The following is a 7,500-nucleotide window of genomic DNA, read 5'->3' as shown; positions in this document are numbered from 1 at the left end:
TGTTTTCTAAAGTGCAACAATGTTGGTCATGAATATCAAATTTAAACTTGTTTGATGGAGATAAAAATTGCTTTATCAAAAATGTTCGACAAAATTTACCAAACTGATAACTGCTCAAATCGAACAATATTGCCAATTGAACAATATTGTCAAATAGAAAATTATTAAGGATAAAACTGGAATATATATATATATATATATATATATATATATATATATATATATATATATATATATATATTATTTTTACTTTATTTACAACACCATTTGAGATACAACAAACCCTTACAAAGCTTACAATAATTCAGTTAAAATTCAATCTGAGTTATTGAAACGTAATAAATTTAACATCAAAAGAAAAGTAAAGCTGTCATCATTTAAAATGTAAAGGGTGTTGTCAAAATATGTTGATAGTAAAATTAAGTTACTAATAAAATCACGTTCAACAATGATAAATATTCTTACTTTAGTAAGAATTAGTACTAGTTAACAAATTTGAACAAATAAATATAAAATAGTGAAAAAACAATGAACAAATAACTTGAACTTGAACTAAATCTTTAATTTGAATTAATTGGTTCTAATTTGTTCAAGCATAACCTTAAAAAATAAGTTTATATAATAAATTTTATGTATAACTATTTATACATATAGTTAACTATCAGGAGTTATATGCATAACTGCATGCATTTTAAAGCATTTTATTTTTTATTTTTAATTTTTTTTTTTATTTTTTTTTAAACATCTTCGCTTCCAACAAGGCTGCAAGCAGCCACTAATTAAAGTTGGAAGTTACTGTAAGAGAAAAGATGAAGATTGTAGAGCAAGATAACGATTGACGGACGATTTAAAAGATTGCAAATTATATGAATCAGGAAAGCAAGATGAAGGAAGCGAATTCCAAAGAGCTGATGTTCGAGGAAAAAAACTAGACGAATAAGCGTTTTTGGAGCACTTAGGAACAGTCACAGAAAAAGGATGACACTTAATTGAATGACGAGTAACACGAGAATGAATTTTAGTAGATGGCACAAGAGACGCTAGCTCTTTCGAGCAGTGCCCATTATAGTATTTGTAGAAAAGAGAAAGAGAAGCAACATTACGACGATGTGATAATGGTTGAAGGTTGGCTGCAAGAGCAGGTCCAACTATGTTTACAATGCGTTTTTGCACCTTGTCTAAAAGAGAAAGGGCATCATTAGAAGATCCGCCCCAGATATGGCAACAGTATTCCATACAAGGCCTGATTTGAGATTTATAGAGATAGAGAATAGAATCCAGAGTAAGAAAGTGGCGAGCTCGATAAAGAGATGCAACCTTAGCAGATGCTAATTTTGCAACCGATTTGATATATGGTTTCCAAGAAAGATTGGAAGTAAGAGTTAATCCTAGAAGATGAAGAGTAGGTGACTCATTGAGTACATCACTGTTCATAAATATAGGAAGATCTAAATTATTGCGATAATGATTGGCTAAAAAAAATTGGGTTTTATCTGAATTAAAGTTCACCAGCCACTGTGAGCCCCATGCTGTAGCATAAGTGAGATCCTTTTCAAGCTCAAATGCCCCCTCCAGGCAATCAGAGGGTGTTGGTTTCTTATCACGACAAGAATAAATGGTAGTATCATCAGCAAACAATGCCACCTTAGATGTGAGAATATCTGGAAGACCGTTAATGTAAATTAAAAAGAGTATAGGGCCAAGAATAGAACCTTGAGGAACCCCTGAAGTTACAGAATAAGAAGAAGAGTGTTGTCCATCCAGGACAACTTTTATGCTACGATTGGAAAGGAAGGATTCAACGATCTTAAAGATGTTGCCGGATACACCATAAGAAGAAAGCTTATGGAGAAGACCAGCATGCCAAACTTTATCAAACGCTTTTGAAATGTCAAGAGCGATGGCCTTAACCTCTCCACCTTCATCTAACGCACGATAAAACCTGTCAGTTATTACTGTTAGCAAATCAGCTGTAGAACGAGAAGATCGAAATCCATATTGATGGTCAGAAAGTAAGTTATTAGATTCAAGATGAGAAATTAAGTGTTTGTTAATTAAAGATTCAAAAACCTTGCTTATGATAGGAAGTAGACTTATGGGACGGTAGTTAGACGAATCAGATCGCTCCCCAGAATTTTTGAAGATAGGGATAACAGATGCGGCTTTCCAGCAGGCTGGAAAACAAGACTCTGATAAGCACTTGTTGAATAGTTTTGAGAGTATAGATGACAGCTCTGGAGAACACTTCTGCAAGACAATAACAGGTATGTTGTCTGGGCCACAAGCTGTAGAAGAGTCTAGACAGGAAATCACTTTAGATACAGATGCTGAAGTGATATGAATGTCAAGCAATGAATCAACCTGTTTGTTGGCAATATCAGGTAGAACGCAATTAGTGGAATCAAGAGATGATATTGATGAAAAGTTTTTAGCAAACAGTTCGGCTTTGTCTTTAGGTGAGGTGACAAAGTCTGAACCATACAAGAGAGGTGGAATTATAGATTTGCCCTTATTATTGATATTATTAAAGATTCTCCAGAAGTCACGAGAGCCTAATTTTTGAGATGAGATACGAGATTTCATGACCTGAGAATAGTGGGTTTTGGCGTTAGACAAAACCTTTTTACAGTTGTTTCTAGCAGTAATGAACAGACGTCTGTTTTCTGGAGAATTGTTTTGCTGATAAATATGGGAGTAACGGTTTCGATTGGCAATCGCAGCAGCACAGTGTGAGGAAAACCATGGAGGAGAGTGAGGCTTGACCTGGAATCGTCGAGAGGGAATAAAAGATTCCATGCCAGCCTGAATCCACGAAGTTATATAAGAAGCACATTTGTCGACAGGAAGTTGAAAGATTTCTACCCAAGGGCCATCACGAAGAAAATCACGGAAAGATCCCAGTCAGCTTTACTGTAGTTGTAAGAGGCTCGATAGTAGGGGTATTCAGGTGATGAAGAAGAATGAGATATTAGTTTTAAAGAGATCAAACTGTGATCAGAAGCACCTAAGGGTGAATGTGGAGAGACTGAGCACTGACTAGGATCAGAAACAAGACATAAGTCCAGTAGAGAAGGTAAATGATTCGGGTTGTCAGGAAAGCGAGTTGGAAAGTTGACTATTTGAGTTAGGGATTGAGAAAGGCAAAAGTTGTGGGCTTTAATGCCTGCAGAGTCACTGACACTAGAGCCAAGCCATTCAGAGTGGTGAGCATTAAAGTCACCGACAACAACTATATTAGCTGATGGATAAAGAGAGAGGGCTTGGTCAATATGATCAGAAATAACATCAAAAAGTGTACAGTCTTGAGATGAAGGAGATCGATATAGGACAAAGAGAAAGGCAATAGAGTGAAGTGGTGCTAAACGAAAGCACATGAAAGAATAGTCTGTGGATTCAAACCTAGTTTCACGACAAACAGGTGAATTCTTACGAATGTAAATGCCCAGGCCAAGCATGTGACTATTGGAGTCTTTACGAATCAGAGGAAGATAACCATCAACACTAAGATCACAAGATGAGACAGCCGAACTCAAATTATTCTCACAAAGAGCAAGTAGGTCTGGTGAACTTTGCAAGAGATAAGACTCAACAGAAGAAAAGTTACTTCGAAGACCACGAATATTAGTGAATGATAGGTTTAGAGAACTTGGTGATGATGATGGTTTTTTGTGATTTATAGTTTTTGGTACTTTATTCATTTTTAAATTAGATTGAAGAACTTGACTCAAAGCATAGATAGTACTCAGAACACTGTTTAATAGCCCAAGCAATTGTCTCATTACTACTAATAAACCCTAAGCCGTAACAAAGGGCTCCAAATGTGGCCTCCGCAATGCACACCAAAAGTACAAACAGGGACACCATCCATGCGCAACATGGCACTGTTAATACTTTGATATTTTTCAGCTGTTGATGGAATCAGCCTCTCTGGGAGCTACCACAGAGTTCGGGAAACCTGACTACCAGCCGGCCTCAGAACCATAAAACTGAGTTTTAGAGCTGTACCCTCATAAGGAGATAATAGAATGAGTTTCCTAGTCATAAAAACAGTGACACAAGCAAACCCATGCATTGAGTCAAGAAGATCCAGCATTCAACATCCTAAACTGGAAACAATGTATTAAAAATACATCTGCGCCAGCCTAATAGATGAAGAAGGGGTGCGAGGCTGGTCAACATATAGAATCTGTTTACCCCTTAAGTCTTTGCCTAGGAGGCCTTCTACAAGACAGTAGCTGGGTGCATTTAACATCTGCCCAAGATGAGTATTTTTATCGAGACACCATCTCTAGCCTTTACTCAACCAAGAGCCCCAAGGCAGGGGGTGTTTTAAATCGGAGTTGGCATCTCCTAGCCTTTGCCTAAAAAGGCGTATCCTACAAGGCAGCAGGACATGAAGCAGATTGTACTGGGTTACATTTTACCAGTAGCAGGATAACCTGATCTGACAAAATTTAATTTATATATTACTTTAGATCATATTACTTTGAATACTGGACCCAGAGACTTTATTCCCAATTACACTGTGGTACTCCAGATTAAAAATTTAAAAGTTTCTGTAAATATCCTGTTTTTGTTCCTCAATGTACTTCGTTAGTCCCTTAAGTTTTATGAACCTTATTATATATTAAGTTAAAAGTTTTGGAGCCTAAAAAAAGTTACAGAAACCTCCCTATCTCCCCCCTATTTTAGTTTTTTTTTTAATAAAGAAGATTTGACTTTCAAACCTGCATTTCTTTGTGGGACACTGCAGTGTCCCATGCATGCATGCTTGGTTTTTGACAACATTAGAACTTGCATCAGTCAATTGTTTGCAGATAATATACTCAAGAACTATATTCAAATATCATATGAACATGTTAGAGAATGTTCATATGATATTTGAACATCACAAATTTAATAATATTGTTGTGATATGTTATATAAATAATACCTTAATAGATTATGATATGAAAATAAGATAGGATATGAAGGCAATGATCAAAGAACAAATTTACTTATAGAAATTTAGATGTTTGTTTATTAGTTTCAGAATATTATATTATGTGTGATTGTGGCTTTCTATAATAACAGGCCTTGACATCGCGCAACAAAGTTGTTAAACTGAAGGCCAATTCCTAATACTGTGTTTACATTTTCATCTTTTAACATTAGACGAAAGTTTGTGTTAGCGCTTTTTTAATAAATCTTTAAAATGTGATTGGTTTATAAATTAGATAGCCCAACATCAAGGCGATAACGTTGTAAGGTTCAAGGCGTTAACTTTGTAAGGTGATAATATTGTCGATAAGTTTTTTTAATAATTAAAATGCCTTAAAAATGCCTTTAAAATGCTGTGTATCTCTTTGCAAGTCGAACTATCTCAACTACAACAAAAATATCAATTTATACAACTACAATATCAATTACAACTACTACAAAAATATCAATACTCAACTACGACAAAAATATTAATTTATAAATTCCCGAAGAATCTAGAGGAGAGAAAAAGATGTAGTGAAGCTATCCCAAGAACTGGTTTTATTGTTACAGACTATACAGCATTATGTCAACTGCATTGGCCAAATGAAGCACCTTTTGAAAGCAAATATGGGAAGCAACGACCTTTAAACCCACCATCTGTTTTTAAAATATTCCGCCTAGTTGTTTAGCCACACCAGCAAGTAAAGTTAGAAAAATTGTAACTTCAAGCGGTTTTCGAAGCATTTTACCAGATAAGTTAAATGATTTTCTAAAAGAGGATGAAATTATATTTGACGATATTCAATCTTTGTTAAGTGATAATAACGATGTTATTGTTTTCCTTGATTGCTTAATAAAAATATTGTTTTCCTTGATTGCTTAATAAAAAAAGTTTACACATACAATCAAAAATGTACAAACTTGGTGTTTCATTATTTATTTTAGTAATTTTCAATGATTACTCATTTGTAGCTAACCATAATGGCACAATTTGTAATATTTCATATTTAGCCGTAAACAAGTTAAAGTTAATAAAAACAAAATCAGCTTTATTTGAAGCAGTTAGATTTTAAAAAATAAAGAAAGTTCGCTTCAATCAAATATTCTATTCGAACACCTTAATGCTATGAGAAAAGTTAATGTTGGTGAAGTTTTATATACTTCAGATATTATATGTAGAGCATATGAGTATTTTGCTATGCGACGAAGTTTATATGATTGTTTGTGTATTGACTACAAGTTGCCAAGTATAAGGACTTTAACCCTGTTGAGATATATTGATAAAACTTTTTTTTTGCTTGAATCAACTTTTGTTGGTGTTTTTTATTGTTGGTGATTTTTATTGTTACCATTTTTAGCAAAAAAAATTAAAAATACGGTTGTCTTTCTAATATATAGATATATACTTTGTTATGGTTCTGCTTGTTATTGATTCTATTTAATATTACATAAATATTCTTAATGAAATTTGAAATAGGAAAAGCATAATTATCTTTTAACAATTTTTTGGTTTTCTTTTTATATTTCCGTTTTTACTAGTGATTATTATTAGAAAACATAGACTGCCATTACACCCTACCTAATATAAAAGTATATCAATATAAGTACAAGTGAAAGTTTATTCGGCCTTCAGTTTTTACGGCATTTTGCGCGATGTCAAGGCCTGTTATTATAGAAGTCTACATCATTGAAAAAGTAGGTTTTTACATTTTTGTTTTTGTTTTTTTGTTTAACTACTTATCCTTATTGATCACTTTTTTTCAGGATTCTCCTCATGGGTTCAAGCTCATTACGCATAATATGTGTTCAATTACGCATAAACGTTAGTCATTGTAAGTAATAAATTAGGAAATAATTATTTGTGAAATATTGTAGTCATTAATGACTTCAAACTGGCTAATAATTAAAATTGCTCGACTAATAAGGTTCCTTTTTAAAATTGCTCTCTCTCTCTCTCTCTCTCTCTCTCTCTCTCTCTCTCTCTCTCTCTCTCTCTCTCTCTCTCTCTTTCTCTCTTACTCTCTTTCTCTCTTTCTCTCTTTCTCTCTCTATATATTTATATTTATATTTATATATATTTGTATTTATATATTTTTTTTTTTAGAAAATGTTTGAAGAAAGTTAGAAGATACTAAAAACCTTGGTATTATGCAAGCCGAAGCGATTTAATTAATTCAATCGACAAAAAACGGCGTGTAAATCGCAAAAGAAAAAATAATATTTTTAATATTCATTTTGGATGTATTGATTAATAGCATTTATTTGAAAATAAATTCATTTTGCAACACGTTTTTTAATTTTATAAAATTTCGTCATAATAGTTTAAGGTAAATCCCACATAGGTTATAGGTGGAAAACATCACATGTAAAAGATCAAAAATGCTACACGTTTTGAATACCAAATGTGATAAAGTAGCAAATACCAGATTAAGTTAAGCCTCTCTGAAAGCTTCGATGATTAATTTTAAATTACTATTTAAGTAATTTTTAAATTAAAAGAATTTTAAAAATTATCATAGAAGCATTCGGACTTTCATT

At 33.1% G+C, this 7,500-nt stretch overlaps 1 long non-coding RNA gene across 1 annotated transcript in view; it reads left to right on the top strand.

Moving 5' to 3' along the window:
- Positions 1-7,214, top strand: part of LOC136075473 (uncharacterized) — a 9,176-nt gene extending 1,962 nt beyond the window's left edge. The window contains exons 2-3 of the long non-coding RNA XR_010635968.1: positions 6,727-6,794; positions 7,067-7,214. This is a non-coding gene — a long non-coding RNA (uncharacterized LOC136075473). The remainder of the gene's footprint in view (positions 1-6,726; positions 6,795-7,066) is intronic.
- The last annotated feature ends 286 nt before the right edge of the window (positions 7,215-7,500 follow it).

The sequence above is a fragment of the Hydra vulgaris genome, chromosome 01, assembly GCF_038396675.1.
Source record: "Hydra vulgaris chromosome 01, alternate assembly HydraT2T_AEP".
NCBI classification, from domain to species: Eukaryota; Metazoa; Cnidaria; class Hydrozoa; order Anthoathecata; family Hydridae; genus Hydra; species Hydra vulgaris.
Note: the sequence above shows the minus strand (reverse complement) of the source record. Positions and strands in the feature narration are given on the sequence as shown.